Source organism: Panthera tigris, chromosome B1, assembly GCF_018350195.1.
Source record: "Panthera tigris isolate Pti1 chromosome B1, P.tigris_Pti1_mat1.1, whole genome shotgun sequence".
Classification (NCBI taxonomy): Eukaryota; Metazoa; Chordata; class Mammalia; order Carnivora; family Felidae; genus Panthera; species Panthera tigris.
In genome coordinates, this window is record NC_056663.1 from 40,328,499 (window position 1) to 40,354,981 (window position 26,483).

General features: G+C 37.4%; 1 protein-coding gene across 6 annotated transcripts in view; it reads left to right on the forward strand.

The window, feature by feature from the left end:
* Positions 1-26,483, forward strand: part of SLC20A2 (solute carrier family 20 member 2) — a 107,160-nt gene that overhangs the window by 693 nt on the left and 79,984 nt on the right. Inside the window, exons 2-3 of one of the 6 annotated variants that reach the window (XM_042983355.1) lie at positions 3,975-4,158; positions 5,355-5,457. The exons of 3 other annotated variants lie outside the window; for them this stretch is intronic. The gene's annotated coding sequence lies outside the window, so the exon portion shown is untranslated. Of the gene's footprint in view, positions 1-43; positions 65-3,974; positions 4,159-5,354; positions 5,458-26,483 lie in introns of those variants that run through there. 2 more of the 6 variants (XM_042983356.1, XM_042983361.1) reach the window with 2 other exon arrangements.

The window sequence follows — 26,483 nt, forward strand, 5'->3', positions numbered from 1 at the left end:
GCCCCCCTTTTCAGTTTTTGAACGGGAGCGACGCAGCGACGGCCCCGGTGCCGCCCCCGGGCGCGTGAGTGGAGCCGGGCTCCCTTCCCCTCCCCCGTGGCGCGTCACCTCCGTGCGCCGCCCTCCGCGAGCCCCCGGCCCGGAACCCGGAGCCCCCGCGGCAGGGCTGGGCGGGCCGGGGTGGCGGGCTCTGGTGCTGGCGGCGGGTCTCGCCGCCCCCGGCTGGAAGTCCACGTGGGTGTTGCGGTTGTGTGCCAAAACCGAGCGAGAAGTAGCGGGGACGGGTCATTACCCGGGAGTTCCATGCCTCTGCCCGCCCCACTTCGGCGCGCCCCGGGCGTGATTGTCAGCGTGGGAGGGGGGAATGTGCATTGATTGTCCCACGAATCGGGGTTAAGCTGGGAAACACGGAGATTTTCTTCTTTCGTAATGAAGGCGTAGAGTTACTTTTAGTATTTAATAGTTAAGAAAGCATATGCTTTTCAAATTATCTTTCCATTTTTCCCTTTTAATAAATGATGCGTGGCTGAGATTGTTGAGGTGTTTTAAAAACTGGATGTGCCCAGGATGCCGCAGTATTGTCAGTTGAAGTGATTTTTGTGTATTAAAAAAATTGTGTGTAAAATAGATTTCCTTGGGAAATAGATTTGAAAAATGGATTTTCTACCATAAGAGTTAATGAATTTATGCAGGATTTCAGCATCAGTGTTCAAGTAATCAGATTTCAGTGGTTGGTAGCAGCCTTGGGAATAAATGGCCACTTGTCCACACGCTTGAGGTCTTAACTATTTATGTTGAGCTGGTTGTCTAGGATCAGCTGACTGCTAATTATAATTCATACCAGATCTTGTAGCGGTTGTATCCTTAATAAGCAGAGGTTAAGAGCTAACCTTTAACCCAAATCTCTTTGCAAGTTTTCTCTGCCTTTTTTGTGGCTCATTCTGTTACAGTTAAGCTCATCTTTGGATGAAGAACATTGCTTGGTACAATAATATACTAGCTTTATTTAGAGTATTAATACATATTAACTTTTATGTATTATATATACATTATATATTCATGTAAGTAATTTATAAATATAAACCATTTAGTTTGACTCTAAAGTTGGAAAATTAGGAACAGCAGTAATGGGTAATGTTGAGTACTTGTTTGCCAGGCCTCTGCCAAATGGTATGTGCTTTGTCATTTAATCTTCTGGGATAACTTTTGCATAGGCATAGTTTGCTCAGAAATTGTGAATACATGGGTTTGATTTGAATAGATCCAAATGTGGAGTATGTACATTAATTACTTCTGTTTCTGTTTTTGTGAAGAAGGGTGTTGGCAATATAAAATGACTCAGTAAAAGAATGTGTTTTTCAAGTTGGAAGATGGCTTTAAAATTGCATAAAACTGCAATTAGTCTCTTTATTTGGGTATTCAATAGTTTCTAAAGTCCTGTGTCTCATATTTATCCAAATTCTGATTACATATCATGGTCACCCAATGAACAGGTTATTCTTAGACACTGGAAAAAGGTAAATTTGGGGGAAACCTTAATGGCCCAAAAATACAATGTAATGATTTGTATAGGCATAACAATGAGAGTATGATGGTAAGGTCTAACCGTTTGCATCTTCTGAGAGTAGAAGAGGTTGAAAAGGACTGGAGAGGATGAGGGACGTGCTTGGAAATGTGTCTCATTTGTGATGAGAGTATATTGGACTTAACCTGGAGAGAGAGAGAGGTTGGGAATGCTTTGCCAGTCACTATTATAAGAGGGTTCCTTTCCCCTGTGGGCCTGTGGGCCTTCTCTTTGGGGGGAGGGGCAGAGTGGAGAGTTGTCATCAATGGAAGGATGTAAGAAGAAAAAAATGCACATAGTTTCTTTTGGAGTTAATGTTTCCACCCATTGTGACTAACTGATTCCTGTCAGCACTTGCATCTTTAGGCACTTTCCTAGTAGATACTTGATAGCTGTGGGCAGCCACTGGTAGATCAAGGAAAGAAAGGAAAAGGGATGGGGTGGAGGGTGGAGACAAAGCACAGGGGTGTACAGCAGAGCATTAATAGGCTTTCCATTTGGGCAAAATTTAGGCCTCCAGTGGCCTCTGTAATGAAAATCGTTCTAATGGTATTGACTGTATGTATTTTAAAATCTCTTCTATGATATTTGTATCCAAGAATCTGGAGAGTATCCCTTTAATGTGCTTTATAAACAGTGGAACATTTAGAATACAGTACATGAAAGTTACTGAATTTTTCACCACAGCCATTTCTGTATGTTTGTTGTTGGACAGTCAGAATGACTATAATGACGGCATTGGCTCCTGTTTGTAAGGCATTTAACCAGTGTTGTTTCATCGTTTTGGAAGATAAACTCTTCTCGTTCCTTACTTCAAAACTTGGCTCTCACATGGAGTGCCCTTTAAAGCTCCAGAGTGCAGGGATCTTTTCTGTCATTCATTGCCTTATCTCCAGAGCCTAGAACAGAGCCTGACCCATGGAAGGTACTCAGTGACTGTTTGTGGAATGAACCCAAATACACTGGAATCCTGTCCTCTCTTCTTTCCACTACCAAAGATCCCATTTAACTTTAGGGGCAGGGCCACACCAGCTTTACCTTCTCCACAGAATCTGCAGCTCACGATAAGCACAATATAAATGTATACTGGTATAAATGTTAGCTGTTTATACCACATACTTTGGCATTTAATCCCTTATAGCTTTATACTGTTAAATACGTTTTTCTGCATGTTTTGTTTCCCCACCTAAAATAATGGCTACTGAGGGCTGAGAATATATAAGATACTATGTTTTCCTTATTCATCCAGTATAATATATACAGAGTAGGTTTGTATTTACTTATTGAGTGAATATTAGATACCCTAGGGGAAACATCAGAGATATTCAGCATGTGATTCCAGTCTTCAAATAGGTAGTATTTTAGTTGGGCAGACATTGTGTGCACATGTGAAACAGTATGAGAATTTGTAGCTAAATAAAATAAAGTGAAAATAATAGCTAACATTTATGTAGTGCTTAAAATGTGCCAGATACTGTTTCAGGAATCTTTGCCTGTTAATTTGTTGGAATGTCAACAATCTTTCGAAGTAGGTACAGTTATAATCCCATTTCTTAAAATGAGGAAACTGAGACCCAGCAAGGTAATTAAATCACTTACCCAAGATCACAATGCATATAGTAAAGGGACTGGATATGAGCCCAGGCAGTCTGGCCCCCAAGTCAGTGTCCTTTCTCTGGGGAGTTTTTCTCGATCAAAGAAGACAGATCTAAAACTTGACACTAGTTTCTTGGCTGTAAAAGGTGCTCTTTTTCAAATTTCAAAGTAGCATAGGTTGCAAGGACTGAGCTGCAGAAACAGTGCTGAATTTTTCAAATGGAAGTGGTTGATCAATGGTTCCGGGGACACTACATTTTGAAATGACTAAAGGCAAGGGGAGAGAAACTGAATTTTGAATCTCAACACTGAATGAGGATTATAACTCTTCCGTAGGTGTTGAATTCGAGGACAGTGATTCACCAGGACGTAGGATAATGACTGTTGAAGTTTTTAATTTAGTGTCAGAAAACGTGAAATATAATATTGAATAACACTTGATATCTTACTACCTTTCTTTTTTAAACACTTACTAGATTTAAACCCCAGTGGTAGTAACTTACCAGAACGTAAGTGTTCCTGAAGGTTTCCTGTGCACTTATATCCATTTGCTGTGGCCTCATGTGGAATCTTGATCCACTTGTTCAGCTTGTCTTGGGCAGTACAGAACACTATTGGCCAGGAGGCCTCTTCTAGTAATATTTCTTTGATGGAAAAAAAAAATGTAAAATTGTGCTGTTGATTTGGTGACATACCTGGAGTGAAGTCATTTTGAAGCTGCGTGGAATTAAAAGAGGGGCTGCAAACAAAATCCAGCAAGATGGAAAAAAAAATGGTATTCTCTGAAAACCCACTTTTGTGTCCCTTTTGTCAGGAGCTGACAGTATTATTTTGGGGGTGTTGGGCATCAAAAGAGACACTGAATCCAAATGACTCCACAGATAGGGGAGTACATACATCAGCACACCCACTGTCCAGGAATCAGAGGAGGAAGTGCCCTTGAATGAAGCATGGGCTACAAACCTGGTTAGCGGCCAGGGAGGACACACGCTCTGCAGGTATAGTATTCTGTGTTATAGATTGTTTCTGCTGGGTAGGAGGTCATGTTGTTTGTCTTGGGGGTACTTTGTAATAGGAGTCAGTGAAGAAATGACCTGCTGTTTCCATTTTCATACCAGCACATATTTTGGGATGACCTGTCATAGAAGCAGTTTATAACTGTGAACATTGTCCCACAGTTGTGTTCTATTTAAATATCCCAAGAAATAATTGGAGTTAAAATAATCTATGTCGAAATGTCTATCCAACGGGCATGTTAGCCTTAATCTTAATTTCAGGTTCTTCTCTGAATGGGGACTTTTAGGGAAAGAGAAATTGAATTTATTTTAGTTCTATCAATATGAATTTATTTAATTCATTTATTCTAGTTCTATCAATATGGGATAATTTAATAAAATGTCTACTGCCCCATTTTATGAATTTTAGGTTTGTAGAGCTGGATCCTGAATGTGATCCAGTGCGATTGTTCTTTAAGTAGAAGTGTATGTCAGAATGACCCAGGGTTTATGATGAAAGTAAGCGACACCTTAGCTGACCCCTGGAAATTCAGATTCTTTAGAGCTGCGCCTGGGCGTCTGTGTTTTAAATCATCTGCAAGTGATCCTAGTCTCCACCTCCCCCTTAGGTACCAGCTGTGTATTTTATAGATAAGAAAATTGGGCAAAGTCAAATAAATGACTTGCCTTACCTAGAGCTGGTTCAGTGGTACCAAGATTGTGTCACCAGATGATATGTAATTTCAGAATTTTGGGGCTGGAAGAAATTTTCCAAGTCAATTCAGCAGTTCATTTTATAGCTGACTATAAACCATGCTTGTTCATATAATTTTCAAGTAATATATGAATATAGGGAAATAATATTTTTTCATAGCCTATCTTCTATCCTGGCCAGGATAAAGATTAAACGGTAAATCACCAGAATTTCTTTATAATTTTAACATGTTTTTGTATTAACTTCAGGAATTGTCCATTATTTGCAGTATTTTTATTGTGTATTTTGTGATGCTCTGTTAAAGTTTTTTTGAAAAATACAGTATTTAATGCTAAAGTGAAAGATTAAAAAATTTTTTATTTGAATCAGTTATTTTTCAGTCTTAGCTAAAATGTAAATACTGTGAGAATTTGTACTGCTTTATTAGAGTTTTGTGTTTTCAAAATCTGTTTGATTTTTAACTTTTTTTTCTTTGTGTTTTAAGGCATCTTACCTTGGAAACAGCACAGTTTGGCTTGCATCCATGTCATCTTTGAGTATGAGAGAGAATCCTAATTTCAGCATGTCCTCAGAGACCAAAGAACCAGGTTTGTTCCTTCAAGAAGTCTCCTAAAGGCTGTGGAGCAGCGTCCATTTCCAGAAGTCGATAAAAATGTGTGTCGATGATGCCTGTGAATGGACTATATGGTCAAGTGACTCATTAAGATAATCATGGAAGAATGGTAAAAAAAAAAAAAAAAAAAAAAAAAAAAAGTGAAGAAAAGGCAAATTTCAAGAAGCTACCGCAGTATCATTTAGGATTTTTAAGGAGTTGAAAGAAGATAGTTCTGAAAATATGAGTGACAAGACTCTAGCACAAGTCTTTATATGTTTCTTACATTACCATTGTTAACCCAGCTGCTTTTGTGTGTAATATTTGCATTATTTTCCTCTACTGCAATAGCTGGTAGTTTCCTCATGATCAGAGTTTTATTGTGTTTGGATAGAGAAATAGTAGATACAGTAGCAGAAACCAGCTTCTGCTAATCACTAAAGGGACAGGATGTTGACAAATTGCTTCTTCATAATGTGCTGCTGCTTGTTCACAGTTTTTGTGGCTTCAGATTCATCTTCTTTTATCTACTCCTCAGTCTCTGTATGTGCCTGCTTTTTTCTTGCACAATTTTTTAGCCTGACGATCTGATGACCATATTTTTTCAGTTTAAAAATAAGAATTTTATCTTCATAAATAGACCTTTGGTATGGTTCTCTCCTACCCTTGCTTGTTTTCTAAGATCAAGAATAGAATAATTTCCATTCGTTTTTGGGTTTGCTCGTCTTTCTATTTTTGTATTCTTGTTCAGGGTTTTGTTTTCCTCTACTCTTTCTAGGTGGAAATGAAGGATGATCTCTGTGTTGTGGTTTTAGTTAACTAGGAGACCAGAATAAGATGGGTCGTAGACATTTATAGAAAAATTACAACATCTTTTAATCATTACTATTTTAACTTTGTTTTAAACCTTCGTCAGATTTCTTTTTAGCAATACTGATGTAAATGTTACCTTCATACTGTGCCCTTTCCTTTTTGGGGGAGGCAGTAAGAAGCAGGGATTTCTCCAAATGCTGATAAGCATAGAGAGAATATGAGAGAGAGAACGAGAAAGCTTTTGTACTTTACAAATGAAGCAAAAGAGAAGGCTTTTGTACTTAACAAATGAAGCAATTGGTCATTAAAGTCATTAATGTGTATACACACATTGTCAGTATAAAAATTAGTTTGTGGCTTAGAACTAACATTATTAACTGACAGTAAATTTTATTGTTTTCAACCCTTCCTACTTTTGTGACTTAAGTCAGTTGACCTGAGCCATAATTTTCTTCTTTGTAAACTGAGGAAGCCTTTGTTCTTATGAATCAAGTTTTACCCAACAGAAAGAAATATAAGCAGAAGCGATTTTAAAATTTAAATTAAGAAAACAAAATTCCAGAAACCATTTTTTAATAAATATTTCCTTTCCTAGTAGGCCTGTTTACTTCATCCTTTTTTCACTTTTCTTCCCTATGTACTTACTACTTTTACATTTTTTTTCTCATCTGTCTAGAATTTCTTGCTTGGTGTCTGTGTTTTGCCTGCTTCCTGCCTTTTCCATGATTCATCCTCCCATTGAAAATGATTTCTGTTCTCCTTACCCTCTATTTCCTTGGGTGGGCTTCCTGCCTTGTCTGCCGCCTCCAGTCTTTTGTTATGTCTTGTAATTCAGCTCCTGTCACCTCCAGCTCCTGCTTGTTTTACCCTCCCCTCTGTCCACTGCGCGTCCTGTCCACTTGCATCCCACTCACATCTCCCGTCAGTGGTGATCTCGTCTCTTCCACTACCCCAGTCTACTCCTGTCAGTATAAGTACACTGATCTCTGTTATGTTTCATTTAGTTCTGATCCCTTCTCACCTCTGAACTGATGATGTTTTCTTTGTGTACTTTTTAGTCATTGTGAATTTGCCTTGTGAGCTCTCTTCTTCTATTTTCCTTGTCCCAGGATGGCAGGTATTGCTAGATGGATTTGTTGTCAGTATTTGCATAGAACACGGATCCTTGCTGTGTATTTCCTGGGTAGCCAAGATGAATCAATTATTATTAACTTTTCTTGGAACATTGAGCTTCCTGTGTTTTCTGCTTCTAAGATTTAGATTGCTATTCTAGAAGATTAATATGACTTTAAAGAGAGTCAGGATAGTCCTATGATGCTGTCATTTTAACTCTTTATTCAAGAGTTCATGACAGACATTTGAATTCACTCCCTTGTCTTGAAAAATTAAAGAAGACATCCTTACCAGGTTTGGGGGTAGAATTGGGTGGAAGGTGGGAACAGAAAGGTAAATACTAGAAAAGGATTCATAGTCAATATCTAGAACTGGGAAGAAAACTGAAAACACAAACCACATGCTTTAACATTTATTAGGTAAAAGGTCTGCTAAAAGAATGAAAAGTATCAGTAATTCTGTTAACTAGTTTTAGTACTAGGTCATTGGTATTTTTACACTTCCATTTAAGTTCCAACACCTTTATTTAATGTTTAACAAAACAGAAACTTAATCTTGTAAATATTCATTTTGTTTTGAGAGACTTGATGTCTCCTTATATATTAACCTATATCATTTTATAATTACACTGTAACATTCTCAAAAATGCCATTAACATCCAGTCCTGTTTCTTGTATGGGAAAGCATATAAATTGTATGGTTTTGTCCCCGTGGACACTGTAGTCCTGTTGTAATGAAAAGGTAGCCTTTTGGCAAGCGTTTATGCCTTTGATGATTTATGTCGTCTTATGTCTTTCCTTAATTCTTGTATATACTATGAACATGGAGCTATCCTGTAATTGAGTTTCCTATAATGTATATGAACTCCTGGGAGTAGACTAATGTAAGCACAGATGCAGCTTTATGAAACTTAAAAAAGAAGAACCCTGTATAGCACGTAATGTATTTAAATAGGATTGTAAGAGTAATGCTACAAACTGGGGTTGATCAGACTGAACATTCTTTCTGCCCAAGCCTTCTCCTATTGTGATGGTTACTGTTGGGTATCTTGAAGCTGAAGGGATGGCTAATAGTGTGATAATGTTTCTGTAATATTCACCACCCGTGAGCAGCTAGTGAAAATAACATCAGAACCATGGGTAAGCTACTAAGGAGAAATTTATGTAGATGTGCTCGGTACAGGACTATGTTCTGCAGTTACAGAGATGAACACCATATAGTCCGTTCTCTCTGGAAGCTCATAATTGAATAGAGAATATTGATAAGTAAAAGATTACAGTACAATGTGGCAAATGCTGAAATACACATACATAGTAGTTATCATAGGAACAGACTAATTGTATAGGTTAAAAACCTAAAAAGTTAGATACCAGATATGATATGTATATAACTGGTGTGTGTAGTATGTATCGTATATAAATTCTGACTGTAATGTAATTGCTGGTGTATCCCTTATTATCTGGGCAGGTTACTTAAAGTACTCAGTTTGAGTGTCTTCCCCTTGAAATTGTGATGATTATCTAGGATTGTTATATGAATTAAATGAGATAATATATAGGAGGTGCCAGTGTGGTCCCTTCTTCAGTTGTTTAGAATTTAGAGAACATGATAAAGGATTATACTCTTCTTGTATATATAATATTGCTATGCAGAATGCTTGGAATTCCCATTTTAAATTTGCTTTTATAGTGTTTAAGAAAACTAAACTAACTCAAAACCTTATAGTCAGTCTCTTTTTTTTTTTTAACCAAAAGAAGTTTCTTTGATCTATTTGCCAGTGCAGTTCTCAGTGACATACTTTTGAGTATATTATAAAATCCGTCTTTGTATAGTTATAATCCCAACACTGGATTACATATAACAACCTGAATATAGTTTCTGAATTGTATCTATGTTTTTGTTATTTTAAAAGGTGTTTACATTAATTTCTTTTAACAACCAAACTGAACAGTTTGCATTTTCTAATGTAGAAAAAATTGCCACAATAATATAATATTGTTATGTTTATGGTTGGTTAATTTCTTCCTAAATTAACAGGTCTTTAAGGGTGTATGTCCTAAACTATATGATAAATCAGTTTGGGTAAACTTGATGGAACAAATTGATTCTTCTGATGTGCGTTGTTTGGCCTTGTTTAAAAAGTCCCCTAATTCATAGCGTGATTAGACTTGTCTGTTGTGATTTTTTGTAATGTAAGGTTTGAATTTGGGTAATTTGAAAATATCATATTTGAGATAAATCAGCCAGCCCAGAAATTTGTTACAGATCAAAATATATGTCTATTTAAAGCTTCTTTATTAAAGTTCGTTATGTATAATCAAGAGATTTAAATAAGTTTAGTTTGTGGCTGGTGTTTATTTGTATTGACATTCATAAATTTGTATTGACATTCATAAATAGGGAAACTATCTCCATAGGAAGGAGAACTTGATGTATTAGTATTCCAAAGCTTAGTTTAAGCTGGTTATGATTAGAAAAGTGGCTTTCATGTGTATTCTCTGGATGAATCTCAGGTCTGTGGGCATGTTAACAATAACATTTTTAATCACCATAATAAATAGTTAGCAGAGACATTTGGGAAATTGCTGCAGATGATGTAGAATGAGCTGAGGGTAGGGTTTGTCTTTTACTGTTCCTTGTTCTTAGAGAAACTAAATTTTTTCCTGATGGTGTTTTATTTTTTCTTGGATTTTTGTTAATACCAATAAGAAACACTTGCCATTATGGAGCCTCAGTAGGGCCAGGCTCCAGGCATACATTGAAGTTTTTGCTACTACTAATGTAATTCCTGCTAATAAAATTTGATTTTAAAAAAAATTTTTTTTTTTAAGTTTATTTATTTTGAGGTGGGGAGGGCAGAGAGAGAGAATCCCAAGCAGGCTCCTCACTGTCAGCGTGGAGCCTGATGTGGGGCTCAAACTCACGAACCATGAGATCATGACCTGAGCTGAAATCAAGAGTTGGGTGCTTAACTGACTGAGCCATCCAGGCAACCCAATAAAATTTTGTTATGAAATATATTTTATATACTACACACTTATGTAGTATGTAATGTATGTTTATATTGATGACTAAATAATGTTAGGATATTTCTGCTGAGCAATAGGTTTGTTGTTGTACATATTTCCTACTATAAAAATGAGGAAATTGAGGGAGGTTGTTGAACTGTCCAAGGTCATAACCAGTCGTAAATGGTGAAACCAGGAATTTAAGCTAAGTCTGATTAAAATCCATGCTTTCATTCACTTTTCTGTACTAACTTAAAATATTATTTCTCTCCTTGAGAGGCGCCCAGCTGGCTCAGTCAGTAGAGCATGAGGCTCTTGATCTGAGGGTCGTGAGTTTGAGCCCCACATTGGGTATAGAGCCTACTTAATAAAATTAAACATTTTTTCCTTGAAAAAGTAAAATTTACTCTTTCATAAATGTGTATTATTTTGAGCTGAGGAGCACTGCTATTAATCCTCTGCTGTATGCCTAATTTTTTTTTTCCCAGAGTAAAAGAGCTTTGTTAATAGTTTGTAAGATTATAGAAGGCTCAGTGTTAAAGTGATCAATGCTTAGTAGAAAGAACAAAATCAGATAGTACAGAAAAGCATAAAGTGGGTGGTGAAGTGAAAATCACTAGTGATTCACTTCCCAGAGGTTAGCATTTGGTGTAAATTATCCAGGCATTTGGTAAAAAAGTACATATATGTATATCTCTAAAATACAAATAGGTTCATAATATGCATATTGTTTAGTAACACTTCTTTTGTTTATTATATATGGGCCATCATTCCACATCATTGTAAGTTTATATCTTGTTTTTTCATTTTTTAAAAATAAACTTTTTATTTTAGAAGAGTTTTGGATTTTTTTCCTAAGTTTATTTTCATTTATTTTGAGAGAGAGAGTGAGTGTATGCACAAGCAGGGGAGGGGCAGAGAAAGAGGGGGAGAGAGAGAATCCCAAGCAGGCTCCATGCTGTCAATGTAGAGCCCGATGCAAGGCTTGAACCCACAAACTGTGAGATCATGACCTGAGCTGAAACCAAGAGTCAGACACTTAACTGAGCCACCCAGGCGCCTCATAGAAGGTTTTAGATTTATAAAGAAATTGCGAAGATAGTACAGAGTTCCCAGTTTCCCCTCTCATTAACCTCTTAATGTTAGTGTGGTACATATGTTATAATTAATGAACCAAACTGATAACATTATAATTGGTTGAAGTCCATACTTTATTGTGATTTCCCTTTCATGAGTTTTTACCTCCTGTCTTTTTCTGTTCTAGGACCCCATCCACGAGTCCACACTGCATTCAGTCATCATGTCTCCTTAGGTTCTTCGTGGCTATGACTGTTTCTCAGACTTCCCTTGTTTTTTATGACTTGACAGTTTTGAGGTGTACCAGTCAGATAGTAGAATGCCCCTCATTTGGGCTTGTCTGTTGTTTTCTCATGGTTAGACTGGGGTTATGTGGGGTTAGACTAAGGGAGGCCACAGAGGCAAAAGGCTGTTTTTATCACATCATTTCAAGGGTGCATCCTAGCTTTGTGATCTTACTGTTGATGTTGACCTTGGTATCCTGGCTGAGGTAGTGTTTGTCAGACTTCTCTATTGTAAAGTTACTCTTTTTTCTCAATTTTCCATCTTGTGCTCCTTGGAAGGAAGGCAGCCCACACTTAAGAGTTATGCTCCACCTTCTGTAGGGGAGAAGCAGAGTATCTACATACGTTATTTGGAATTCTACGCAGGAGACTTCTCTCTTCTCTCCCATTTATTTATTGAATCATTTTTTTAATGGCAGTATAGACTAATGATATTTATACTTTGAGTTATAATCCAATACAACTTTATTGCTCTAATTTTTCCAGCTTTGACCCTTGGGAGTCTTTCGGTTGGTTCCTGTGTCCCTTTATGATACCCTGATCATTGTGGGCTAATATCTTTATTTTTTACATAGTTGCATGGTATTCTGTTATAAGACTATACCATGATATATTTAACTAAACCCTTATTAATGGTAATCTACATACCAGATTTTTCACCGTTATGAACAGTACTGTGATGAGAAGTCTTCAAAATATATTTATAAAAATATTGTTTGATAATTACTCAGGAAGATTTGCCGTGTTAAAGGGAGTGCCTTTTATACACATCATGTGATTTGTGACCCTTAGTCAAATCTCTGAAGGGAGGGAATTTTCACCTACCCTATGGAAATCATTGTGGTTGCCTCCCTTTTTTCTTTTTTTCATGTGGTAAGTGAGAGGTGATGACAGGGTGGCACTGATGGTCTTAAAAGAGCTGCTTTGAGATCATACTTTGTCTTAAGACAGCTGTGCCTTCTCAGTATAGACTCGGTTACTGTAGACAGTGAGATGAATTGAAATTCCATTCGGAAGAACAAAACAGCATTCTCAGAGAGTAAAAACTTCAGAACTGGAAGCAACCATAGAAATCATGTTGCATCCCTGCATTTTAGAAATTGGAAACTATAGTACCATGGGGTGAGATGATTTGCCTGGTATTTTTGCCATAAAAGAAGCATTCAAGAACCTGAATTTCTGCTCAGAATTCCTGTTACATGAGTATATTTTATATCCCATGCATGGATATACACAGTTTATGTTGGAAAATTTCAAACATGTACCAAAGAAGACAAGATAATTCATCTGTATGTCCCCATCCTTCAGCTTTACCTTTCTATTTGTGGCAAGTCTTGTTTAAACTACCCCCTGCTGGCCCCCAATGCCATACTACTTTAAAACATATCTCAGATATTAAATTATTCATCTGTGAATTTTCAGTATGTTCAAGAAATCCCTTGTCAGAACACAACCACAATATCGTTATCACACGTTAAAAATATATTTTTAACATTTTTTTAATGTTTATTTTTGAGAGAGAGAACGAGGGAGGGCAGAGAGAGAGAGACAGAGGATCTGAAGCAGACTCTGTGCTGACAGCAGAGAGCCAGATACAGGGCTCGAACTCACAAACTGTGTGATCATGACCTGAGCTGAGATCAAGAGTCTCCCACTGACTGGCTCCGACTGAGCCACCCAGGCACTCCAGACCTTAAAAATATTTCTATTTAAGGATATTTAGTTGTAAAAACTTCAAAAATTTGTATTCACCATTGATTAGAATCTGGCATTACTGAAAATACATTTCCTTGGTATGATCCCCCAAGAATTATAGGGAGATTTTAATGTATATCTGTACACCATACAAAATGGCCTAGGTTATGGCTTTTATAAAAAATGTGTTAGGGTTTTACCCGTAAAAAATAAGTTAACCTCATGAGATTTCCTTAGAGCAGAGAAATCCATAAACACTGTATGATAGATATTGTCCAACTGGATACATTTGCTTTTTGGCCCTCCTTTACTCTATTTGTGCATGAGAAAGCAATTCCGAGGATGTATGACAAGAATTCTATTTCAGATTTTATCATATTAATTAAAGCCATGGATGAGAATATTGTGGTGTGGCCATTTTATTCCAGATCTTCTGTAGAGAGATTTTTGAACGTCAAGTAAAATTCCTGCATGTTACTTCCTGAATTAGAAGTTTACAAAGCTTCTAAGAACCAACATGCTGACATCATTACTGCATTTTCATTTGCTTTTAGAAGATAATTTAAGGGGTACCTGGGTGACTCAGTCTTTTGCATTTGACTCTTGATTTCGGCTCAGGTCATGATCTCATGGTTCATGGGTTCGAACCCCACATTGGGCTCTGCACTGACAATGTCGAGCCTGCTTGGGATTCTCTCTCTCTTCCTCTCTCTCTGTTCCTCCCCCATTTGTGCTCTACCTCTCTCAAAATAAATAAGTAAACTTAAAAAAGATAATTTAAGAGGAAAGAATACCTTTTCTATCAGAGATGATCCTAAAGGCAGAGCTGACTGCGGTTACTCGATTTACTTCAAGCGGCACACTACGTGGATTGCTTAGTGTCTGCAATTTAGAAGAGTGGTTAATACTTCCAATATTTTAAATATTGTATTTTCTTGGGGTTTCACTGGATCTTTAAAATTAAAATTGAGATGTTATTTTCCTCTAGAAAAGCAACCCTGTCTCAGAGGCTTTACAACCAGAATAAGAAACTTCCTCTTAAATACCCATTTACTTGCATTGAATTTATCTTAGAATTGCTTCTGGTTTTTGGCATGCTGTTAAAATATTCAATATTCAATGATCTAAATTGAAGATGGAGTGAAAAAGAGGGCTGAAATTTTCCTTCCGCTTATTCTAAGCCAGACTGAAACCAATCTTAACTGCATAATTTAATTTAAAACTATTTTATTGCAAATAAATATTCATCTTGCTAGCCCATATTGTTCATTATATGTAGATTCATGTTTTATTCTAACCTAATTTAGACTTCTGCCTTGCATTTGACAGTGTTACAGCTTTTCTGTTTTCTTTCATGAATAGGCTTTGTTATAGTCAATCAGCTTAGTTTTCTTACCATTTTGAGTGCCCTGTTTGTATTATTTCTGAATTTTGGTTCACCTTTTTCTCCTTGTTTTCATTTGGTGGACATCTTTTAAAGAGGAGAAATCGTTGTTACTTTTCTTCTCTATTCTAAGCAGAAATTGAAAGATTAATAAAAAATAACCAGTTGCAAATACATCTCTGGTCAAGTGCATTCAGTTTTCCTAGGCTAATGTGTATTAAAGATTTTAAGTTCTTGGAGGACAGAGTATTCATCAGTGTGTGCTGTGATTTACCTCTGTAGCATTCTACCTATTTTAAGCTACTTTTTAAATCTTTTCTTGATATAGTAATGACACTTTTTCTCCAAATCCTATTTTCTTTGAAATTCTCTTCTTATTTTTGACATCTTTGCTTCTTGCCAGCATGTGATCCTGATTGAATTTCTTACCTTCTTTCAGTTTCCTCATCTGAAAAGTGGGGATATTAATCAGCAGTCACCTCACTGGATTTTTGAGTTAAATGGGATAAGCTGTAGTGCCTGGCACATAATGCTCCATAAATGTTATTCAAGCCATCTGCTTCTTTCCAGCCACCCTTATTACATCTTTCCCTTTTACTTGTTTATACCTTCACATAGATTAGGAAACATGGTGTGTGTATTTTAAATAAGTGACCACCTTCTTGTTTTCCTCTCACTTTTAAAAAACTTTTCATCTTGAAATGATCGCAGATTCATAGGAAATAGCAAAAATACAGAGCAGTCCCATGTACCCTTCACCCATTTTCCCCCAAAGGTAGCCAAAGTCCAAGATCAAAACCAGAAAATTGACATTGGTACCATCCAGAGCTTATTCAGATTTCTCCAGTTTTATATGCACTCATTTGTGTGTGTGTGTGTGTGTGTGTGTGTGTGTGTGTGTGTGTGTGTGTGTGTTTGTATGGTTCTGTGCAGTTTGATTACATGTATTTGTGTAACCACCATCACAATCAAGATGCAGGATTTTGTATCCCTCACCCATCAACCCAAGGCTTTCTCTTGCTCTCCTTTATAATTTCCTCAAACCCTTGGTGATCACTATTGTGTTCTTCAGCTTTCTAATGTTCATGCAGCCTGTGATCTTTAGAGATTGGCTCGTTTTACTCAGCATGATGCTTGTGAGATCCATTCAAATTGTTGCGTGTGCCAAATAGTTTGTTCCTTTCGTTGCTGAGTTCTGTTCATGCCATAGATGTACCACAGTTTAACCACTTGTCCAGTGGAAGGACATTTGGGTTGTTTACTGTTCTGGGTTATTACAAATAAGGCTGCTGTGAACATTTGTGTACAGGTGTTTTTTGTAGATCTAAGTTTTCATTTCACTGGGATAAATGCTTGGGAGTACAGTTCCTAGATCAGAACTTTAAATGGACCATTGTAAGCTTCTTTGAAAATACATGCTAATGCCATTTGTAGATACATAAAGGCAGTTATTTTTTAATGCCAGCCATTATAAACAATATACAGTGTCCTTTGTTTTAAAATATCTTTTTGTATAATTTGCAGCACCAGTCCAAAGTTTTGAATCCTGACTTTTTGTGTTGTAATATAACATGTACTAAAGAAATATTTCATTTGGTTAGTGAATCCCCTTGCATATTGTATTGAAATTTTTCTTGGGTATTTTACTGTTCTCAGATACTAAATTTGAGTGGGAGGAGATATTTCAAGTAATGGTTTTTCTTTCCATCAATATTTTGCAATGTGGTGGCTGTTAAAATTTTAAAATACCTGTAAAGATGAGCACAGAAAATCAGGCAGTCCATTAATTAATGTCCAGCAATATTTCAAATAATCAGTAGAGTAATGTTGGATTTGTGTTTTCCAACGTAATGTAAGGCAAAGCTACAAGTAGTGTTGACATGTGAAGAGCTCCTCATGATGGTACCCATAGATTTCAGTAATGTTATTGAAGTTGGGCATCAAAAATCAACAGAAGGACAATATAAGTTATGTGTAGCAGACAGGCATTGGCTGGGTGATCAGTTTTGGCTTTCCCAAATACAGTCACGGCCCTAAAATAACTGATAAAGGGAAAGCTCTGTAAAAATTGATAGAAGGGAAGGAAATGAAATGTAGAAAGCAGTGGCTGCTCATTTGAATAATCTAGAGAAACTTTAGATTGAAACAAGCACCTGTTCCCAGGCCAGTCAAATTAGACTCTGAAAGTGGTGCCCAGGCACTGATACTTTAAAACATGTTTCCAGGTAGTTTTAATGTTTAGCCAAGGTTGAGAACCACTGGCCCACCAGGAATGGCCTCTGTGCTCCTATTTCTTCACCTTAGAATTTGATAGTGTTTGTGCTGCATGCATCCATCTTTTATGTATTGGACTAATGTGGGTTCCACACACCTTTTATAAGTGGCTCTGCTGAGATGTCTGTTTCCCTAAAGGGAGAAAAAGCCATACTTGTGAATTGTGGTCATATTTAAACTATAAAACAGCTTTAATAGGTGTAACAGAAGAGTGCCTGTCTTTGGAATCAAAGACATCAAAATTGTTGAAAAGTCAAAAGGAAACTAGATTTCATCCAGGGCTTATTATGGGTGGGACAGTTTTTGGGAAATTGGGCATTAGAAAATGCATATGGGGTGTTGGGGTGAGAGGTCTCCGTTTTTATTGATAGATCCTATTGTCAACCTTACTTAGTTTTTCTTTTTTTCTTTTGATTTTTACTTGGCAAAAGTGATACTTAACTGTAACAAGTGAAAGTATGCAAAGATGAGTACAGACAAAAAGAACTAATCCCCCACCAGTGTTCACAGCCAGATGTGAATACTTCCATACCTTTTTTTATATTTACAAAAGTGTGTTTAACAATATAAGATTTGTAAGTTTTTTGTTTTTAAAATAGGATCACACTATATATTATTTTGAAGCTTCCCCTCAATATACCATTGATATGTCCCAAGTCAATGTAGATCTCTTATTTTCATAAAATAAATTAAATTTTCAACATGCCATGATTTATTGAGCCATTTCTCTATGAAGGGACATTTAGAATATCCCCCCCCCCCACACCTTTTTAAAAATTTACTACAAACAGTGGTGTAGCACATATCTTTGTGTATATAAGCTTAGGTACCTGTGCTTTTGTTTGTAAAGTATTCTTATAATCCATGGTTTGGTTTTGGTCAGATTTCTTAGTTTCTGGGTACTTTTTCTGATCTTGAGAATTATTAGCGAGTTAATAATGTCTGCTGTTTGCCAGTTATTTGGCTCCTGGGTATTAAATTGGGTGTTAGATAGGAGAATCAGTTATTTTAGTAATGGATATTAATAAATCCTAGTGGCCAGAAATGTTTTTCATAGGTCCTGGAATCCCTAAGGTGGGGCACCTTAATGGGAGGCCAACAGATGGGCTTCATGGGTGTCTATGAACCACCTGATACTGACTGAAAAATTGTATATAAATGTACACTTTATGGCTTTCACCAGATTTTCAAGGGGGTTTTTATTGCCCCTCATAATGGTTAAAAATTGGTAATACGGGTATCAGAGAGGAGTACTCAGTCCAGAGAACCTGCAGAGTACTTTGAGTTGCCATTGATAGCACATTTTTAATCACAATGTCCTCTTTCTTGTAAAGTTCTGGATTGAAATAAATTTTTCTAATTTCCAGATGACATAAGCCTAGGAGAGTTGGCTAATACCAAACCTAGCAGAATCCAGGCTGAGCATAACCCCAATAGGTTGTAATAATGTTCCAAAAGATGAAAGATACTAAGGATAAACATGTAGGAGCTGAACAATGCCTGGGCATGGAGGACAATCTCAGATGCACCTGAGATGAAAAAGCGCTGGGAGTTTATTTGCCCACAGGCTGGTCTGGGAAGTCTCTGTAATGTGACTGCTAAAAATATGAGCAGGTTAGACCACATTTGGTGAATTGTGTTTGTATCTGAAAACCACATTTTAGGTGAGACACGAGCAAAGGAGGGAGACAGGGACAGCAATGGACTGAGACGTGACGTCACATAAGGAACCACTGCTTGTGGTTGCTGGATCTGAAGGAGAGGGTATAAAATAGCAATGGCAACAACCCTTGTAGATTAAGGAATAGAAAGACCAGAGTGTGCTTAGTGAATGTTTGAATGAATGAATGAATGAATGAATGAATGAGTGAGTGAGTGAGTGAATGAAAATTAACAAAGCAAAGGATTCCCTCTTGATCTAAGCTCTGGTGAGAGTTCTCCAGTAATGGGCTGGGCTGCTCTAGAAAGCACTGACTTCCCAATGGAGCCCTTTAAGCATAGTGATGGGTGACTGGAATAGTACTGTGTAAGGTATTGCTGTTCTCAATGAAAGGCTGTACAGCAGAACTTCAAAACTCTTTTAATTGGAATTTTATATTTCTCTCGGGCACTTTAATTAAAAAAATTTTTTTTCAATGTTTATTTTTGAGAGACAGAGAGAGACAGAGCATGAGCAGGGGAGGGGTAGAGAGGGGGAGACACAGAATCCGAAACAGGCTTCAGGCTCTGAGCCGTCATCACAGAGCCTGACGTGGGGCTCAAACTCATGAACAGTGAGATCATGACCTGAGCCAAAGTCAGACACTTAACCGACTGAGCCACCCAGGTGCCCCTCAGGTACTTTAATTTTAAAATAGAGGACAATCCCCCGTTCCTGGGCGGCTCAGTCAGTTAAGTGTCTGACTTCAGCTCAGGTCATGATCACGTGAGCCCGCATTGGGCTGTCTACTGTCGGCACAGAGCCTGCTTCAGATCCTCTGCCCCACTCTCTTTCTGCCCCTTCCCTGCTCTCCCTCTCTCTTTCTTTCTCTCTTTCTCTCTCTCAAAAATAAACCTTAAAAAAATTTTTTTTTAATTTTAAATAGAGGACAGTTCTAGGATGATATTGTAGGCTCTTTAAAAGTACATTTATAGAAGGAGTGTTTGTGACTGAAAGACTACTCCGTTGTCGGTATAGGTGCTGAAACATTGAACTGTAACAGGTTTTTTTTTTTTTCTGAAACTGATGTAAAAGTTATTCCGCTGTTAAAATCTGAAGTAGCTAGTCTAGACTTGTAGAGTGAGTGTGGTTTGAGATTTTATTCTTGTTACTTTAGAGAGAAGAAAAACCACATTCTTTCCAAGCTACAAAAAGAGTAAAAAAGGAAATTTCACCACTTCCCATGGCCTCAGGAAACAGGCACACTATCTCCATTAGACTAATTGTCTGAATTTTGCCCCAGGTTATAGTAACACACTATATAGAATTTGTGTCCTGTTGTATCTTTTACATAGGTTTGCCCCTCAGTTTGCCTACCGCCCTGTGGAAATGTATCTTTAGTATTTGTTTAAGTTGGTTAATACAGAGATGCCTCTTACTACCCCTCAAATAGTTCAATCAAAACACCTTTAGGTTATGGAAATGGATAAATATTGTCAAAGCTTTTTTATGTAAAGCTTTAAAAAAATTTTTTTATGTCTTTATTTTATTTTTGAGAGAGAGAGAGAGAGAGAGAGAGAGAGACACTGAGAGCGGGGGAGGGGCAGAGAGAGCCGGAGACAGAGTCTGAAGCAGGCTCCAGGCTGTGAGCTGTCCACGTACAGCCCGACAAGGGGCTTGAACTCACAGACTGTATATCATGACCTGAGCTGAAGTCTGATGTCTAACTGACTGAGCCACCCAGGCGCCCCTTTATTGTAAAGCTTTTTAAAAAACAAACCCTGTGTCTTCCACTAGCAGTTTTATTTAGTTATTTTTAATTTTTTTAATGTTTTTATTTATTTATGAGAGAGCAAGACAGAGACAGAACAGCGTGACCGGGGGAGGGGCAGAGAAAGAGGGAGACAGAATCCAAAGCAGGCTCCAGGCTCTGAGCTGTCAGCACAGAGCCTGATGCAGGGCTCCAACCCGCAAACCATGAGTTCATGACCTGAGTGGAAGTCGGATGCCCAACCGACTGAGCCACCAGGCGCCTCTCCCACTAGCAGTTTTAAAAGAGGTTGGGGGCTGCTGCCACTTAGGACACCCTGGTTTCCACTCCTTTTTATAGTGCCCTAGACATTTAGGTCAGGGGTTAAGATGGCTCCACCACTCACATGGCCCTGACGTCCCATGTCTGATTCCTCACTTGCAAAGGAAAGATAGTGATGGTGCTTATAGTGTTGTGAGAAAGCAGGGTACTGGGTGCATGAGGAGAACTCAGTACCAGTTCTGTTTCTGTATCTTTTACTCTCACCTTGTGATCTTTCTGTTTTTTCTGAAACAGCTTTTTTTTTCTGAAACAGTTTTTTTTCAACAGCTACTGTCATCCACATGTCTTGTACTATCTCGGACATAGCTTATCTAAAACTACTTTTTTGTGTTGCCACCCCCACCCCTTCCTCTTCTCTTCCTCTGCCTGGCCGTACTCTATCCTCCCGACTCCTCTTGTTCATCCAGGGGTACAACTCACCAGAGGTTGTCCTGGAAGAGGCTAACACCGCAAGCTCTGGAGTCATGTGGTCTCGGATTAAATTCTGGCTCTACTACTCTTGCCACGTGGTGTTGGACAAGTTACTTAATGTCTGTCTCTAAATCTCAGTTTGTTCAATTATAAAATTAGTATGGCAGCAATCTGTCTTATAGAATCGGAAAAATTCAGTGTGATACATACATGTTAGCTGCTCAGTATGGTTGCTGATACTTAAGTGAGTGCACAGTACACATTTATTATTTATAAGTCAAGCCAGAAGTGGTGATGTCATCCTTAATTCCTCTTCTTTCCCTTCACTTAAATGTCCTCAGTGCTATTGATTCTACCTCAGAAGTCTTTCTCTCCTCTTTCTCATCACTGCCTTTAGGTCAGGGCTTCTTAATTTGAATTTATCATAATCAAAGAGGTTCATAATTCCTTGAAGTTATATGTACATGTTTTAACCTAAGAGTTTTTCTCAAGAAGACGGCTTTAGCTTTTATCATCGACTTTCACACAGGTCAGTGACTCACGAGATGTTAATAGCTCCTGTCTTAGACTCTTATCTCTGGCCTGTATCCAGTAGCCTATACACTGACATTCCTTCCCTAGTCTCCGTGCCTGTGATCTCTTCACACTGGTGCCAGTTAACTCGTTTTTTGTTTTGTTTTTTAATATTTTTACATCACCATCCTGCTTACATGGTTGTGTTGACTCCTTGTTGCCTACAGCAGCAGTTCTCCTCCCGACCACATACTAGAAACACATGGGAAGCTTTTAAAAAAATACCCGGGTCCCATCCTAGACCAATTAATCGATACTAACAAATACCAGGCATCAATATTTTGTTTTAAAGCTTCTCAGGAGATTTTAATGTGTAGGCAGACTTGAGAGTGTCAGGGCTACAGGATAACGGATGAAATTGTTAGTGTGGCACTTACGGACCTCAACAACCCAGTGCTTATCTACCTTTTCAACCTGATCTTCTGCCTCCTCTCCCACTTATATCCCATCATTTGCTCTCTGGATACCTACTTCTGCTATTCCTGGAACATGCTGTGCTGTTTCCTCCCTCTGAGCTTTTGCCTATACTGCTTGCTCTGCCTGAAATGCCTTTTACCCTTTCTCTGCCTGGTCATTTAAATCATAAAACCTTTCCCCAAGCCCTGAAGAGAATTGCAACCCTACTCTTGTGCAGACTTCTGTTATAGGCCTTACACTGTGTCATAATTACTTGTGGATCTGTCTTCCACACACAGTGAACTCCTAGAAGCTAGGAGCCTTCTTTATTTCATTTCTCTAGTGTTGGCACCAGGTTAAGAAGCTCCCTAAGAGTCTAATGAATGAGTAAATGACAGTGAACAAACAACAGCCTGCTCTGTGGAATCTGGAAATCCATGGTGTTGGGGAAAGTAAGTAAATATGGTACACTAGATGTAGTAAGAAATGCTCAGCAGAAGTTTTATCCTCTATGGTTAGTTACTCTTCTATATTTTTATAAGAGTGAAAGATCAATAATATATGAAGTTTCTCATCTGGAACTAGGCAAGTTAAGACCAGCTTTGAAAATATCTCCAAATACTGTTGAGTATTATCCAACATAACAACATAAAGTCGCACATATCATATTTGTTTCCCGAGACTCCAAAGATTTCTGAATGAGAGATGGAGGGGTCAGCCATTGTGATGATGGCAACGGTTTATTTTGCCCAGTGGATTATCCTAACTTAGTTACTGATTTAAAGATACCCTTATATGGACAGTTCTCCAGACATTATATGTTTCTAATTTTGATCTCACCCCTGGCCTTTATGTTTAGCTGCTGCCTAGTCCTTCTTTTGGCTATTTTTAATACTTTTTTTTCCTCCGTGTGTCTTGGAATTGTCCGAAACATTCTAAATAATTGTAAATTAAATGTGATTTATTCGTCCTCTTTCTTCAGTGGCAAGGATTAATTTAATGGTGATTTTTGGAAGAGATTACTTTAGTAAATGATCTGAGAGAGATTCTTTTGAATATTGTTTGGGAGATGTTTTGTGTTGATTTGCCTTTTATCTTAATTATTTTTCCTGAACACTGACCCACCACTACACTCTTTTGCGAAGAGATGGCCTATTTAACACTTACACAAGGAATAGTGAGTACTAGTCTGATGTCATGATTTGGGTGTACATCGTTCTGATATGCTGTGTATGAACAACCAGAATACCCTTTGTCTAACTGGCTTCTTATTATTTTATAATCTTATAAGCTTGAATAATAAGGACAAGATTTTTCTTATTCAAAGTCAGAATGTTAGTTGGAATTTATTAATTTGCTACCCAGTTATGCTTCCATTCCTTTTATTTAAAAAGTTTTTTAAAAAGCCTTAAATCTGGATCTATCAAGAGCCCCTCCTTTAAATATGTTTACAAAAAAAGGATATCAATCGGTGAAACTAAAAAGAATAATTTTTAGTCATTTTTTAAGAGCATTTTTAGAAACAGATGTGAGTCAAAGAATTGGGAAATGCACCCTTTCCTGGCAACTGGAGAGAGGAAAATATAATGTCAAGAAAAAGGAGAAACCAACTCTTACAATGACCACATTAAGGTCTAAAATGGATAATTGTTTATTATTTCACTGTCTACAATCAACCGCAGATATTCCAGTACTGTTTGTCCACCCATCTTTTTGTGAGCCAGGGCCTATGGAAAGAAACTGGTCTTTGGTGTTTCTGAGAATGGCCTTTCGGATGATTATAATTACTGGCTATTATAAATATTCAAGCTGAGTTGTTAATTAGTCCTCTTGTTTTTTGCTGCTTTTAAAAGTGAGCACTCATTGCAGCATTTTTTTAAATGAAATGCTTAGTGCTTAAGAGATACAGTCATGTACTTTTATCATCAAAAGACTAGGCTGTACCCCCCTGAAGAAACTAGCCACCTACTGGGTTCTTGTAGCCAAGTGCAATTAGAATCTCTTATGAATATTTCATCTCTTTTAGTTTGAGGTTGATTTTGAACAGCCTACTCTAAAAGTGACCACTTAGTTTATCTGGTTGGGAACAGACCACATCCATTTACAGCAAAGCTATAAAAAATTAGAGCATATGTTCTGTTTTTTTCTTAATTTTTTTTAACGTTTATTTTTGAGAGACAGAGTATGAGCCAGAGAGGGGCAGAGAGGGAGACAGAATCCGAAGCTCACTCTAGGCTCTGAGCTGTCAGCACAGAGCCCGATGCAGGGCTCAAACCCATGAACCATTAGATCATGACCTGAGCTGAAGTTGGACACTTAACTGACTGAGCCACCCAGGTGCCCCTAGAGCATACATGCTTGATTTCCCATGTCTCTTGGTAAATTAGTAAGTACCAAGTGCTGTGTTCTACCACATACTTGAGCATTTGCCTTTCAAACAAACCTTACAAATACTTGAGGACCCATGAGAACATATTTGAAATTATTAATAATAAAACTGGTGGCTTTGGGCTGTTATTATGAGGATCCTTTCATTCTTACCCTGTAAGTTTCCTGTGCATCTAAAATAAGATAGAGAAGGAACCTAAAAGCCCCAAAAAAGTAGATTCATTACTACACACAGGTGGTTCAATCTGGAATTCCCATTCATTGTTCTTTTATGTAGCTAACTAGCGTGCTCTCTCCCTCCCTCCCTCTCTCTCTCTCTCTCTCTATACACACACACACACACACACACACACACACACACACAAATAAAAATATATATAAATATATTTTATGTATAGAAACCTGTGTGAATCATTGTTCTGAGTACTATATGTGCATTAACTCGTTTTCTCAGCAGTCCTTGGAAGTGGATTCTTATCCTTATTTTGCAGGTGGGCAAAGAGAATTCTGTTAAGTAACTTGCCAATGGTTGCAAAGCTAGTAAACTTCGATTTGAATGATCCCAGCAAAGGGCTCTGTTAAGTACTTTCCTACAGCCCTCTTTTCCTTTGAAAGTCTGAAATCTCAAGTTAGAAAGTAGAGTAGTTCTTATCCAAAAAAGATTGTACATACTCTTGAAGTAAGCTTGATTGCTTATGGAGCAGTGCAGATTGAGATAACAAAAATTAACGTTTAGTGCTAACATACCAAAAGGTTTTGGAAGTCTGTAGCTTATTCCCTGATTCCTAATAGTTTTCTTATAATTGGATTGCTTAAACTGAGAAATGGGTGTTTCTGATTAGCAGTTAAGCACAGCTCATGAATCCAGGATTGGCCACCAAGTTTGATTCGTGATGGGTGAAATTTGCGTTTGCATTATCTGTGAGAAAGAGGTTTCTAAACAAATAAATAGTATGCGATTGCAGGACAGTTTTACTTATTTCAACGTAGAATATTTTCAAGTAGTTGTAGCAGTATTTATTTTAGTATGTTTAACTATCTAGTACTTTTGCCCTAAAAATGGACAGAACTCAGTTTAACATTTTCTTAATAGATTCAAGTAATAAGACTGCATTTGAAAGTATTTTCAGTGTGGATATATGACTACCTTGAAGCCAAATTAGAGTAGAATTAGTAAGATTTTGTTAACCTACCTTTTGAAATACTATGGCTTTAAATCTAATGTTGTTTTTCCTAAAATATCAGAATACATTTGTTTGTTATTTTAGGTTAGCCTGACTAATTAACTGTAGAGGTTCAGTTTGTACTTAATAAGCCTATGCTTATTTTTTCATTGAAGGTGTATTTATTACATAAGATACTAGTTCTTGTTTGTTTGAATCTGACAGCCAGGCTGTGTCTGTGTAGCAGTTCCAAGCAGAGCATCTTATATCAGCAAATGCAGAAGTGTTGCCCCAAGAGAAAGGAGTGAAACTCTTTTAACTGAGTGGAGGCTAATGTTGGAGCATCTTAAAATATGGCTGACCCTGTACTCTAGTGTGACTCTTTATGAACTCTAGACAAAGGGGAAAAAATTACAAGTATATTTAACACCTGCTACCTACCAGGTACTGTCCTCAGTGATATAGCTATCTCTATATCTATATTCATGCACATTTGCCTGCATACCTTGCTGTGTATGTATATATGTGTGAATTTATTTATTTAATGAAATGTTTATATATTAAACACCAGGCACTGTTCTACATGCTTTATAAATATAAACTCATGTAATCTTCATAATAGCCCTATGAAGTATGTAGATTACTATCCCCGTTTTAAAGATAAAGAAACTAGGCATAGCGAAAGTAATTGCCCAAGGTCAACAACTACTG